General features: G+C 31.0%; 1 pseudogene; it reads right to left on the reverse strand.

Moving 5' to 3' along the window:
- Window positions 1–8: 8 nt before the first annotated feature.
- LOC108691691 overlaps window positions 9–519 on the reverse strand; it is a 4,026-nt pseudogene continuing 3,515 nt past the window's right edge.

Raw genomic sequence — 519 nt, forward strand, 5'->3', positions numbered from 1 at the left:
ATATTTTTGGAAAAGTTCCATTGGTATGGTGTGCATGCGGACAGGATGGCGAGATCGACTTTTATATTTATCTTTATCCGCGTTAGAAGCTTGAGGATCCTGCGTATCTGTCTAAGCTATATCTATCTTATCAATCATTTCAATTTCTTTGCCGTATGTCACTGCCACGCCTGACAGTATCACGGCTAACATCGTCATCTGATCGGTTCTTTCGGAGAAATGTGAAGCAGTACGATTGCGATTTCTCATCTGCGAATATTTTGCTGTTAGTAGATTTCTGTAAATTACATATCGTTGCACTATATCTGTATTATAAATGACAATATAAATTTTATTGTTTATTTTTATTTCATAAAATAAAATAGTTCAACTGTTACATATATATGTAATTATTATATGGTGAAAAGAAGAATATAAAAAATAAGATTTTTAAATACTACAATAAGATTTAATTATTCAATGTTTCAGTATTAATTTTATATATTTTATAAATTAACATGCACGCACGCACGCACGCAC

The sequence above is a fragment of the Atta colombica genome, unplaced genomic scaffold (assembly GCF_001594045.1).
Source record: "Atta colombica isolate Treedump-2 unplaced genomic scaffold, Acol1.0 scaffold5, whole genome shotgun sequence".
NCBI lineage: Eukaryota > Metazoa > Arthropoda > Insecta > Hymenoptera > Formicidae > Atta > Atta colombica.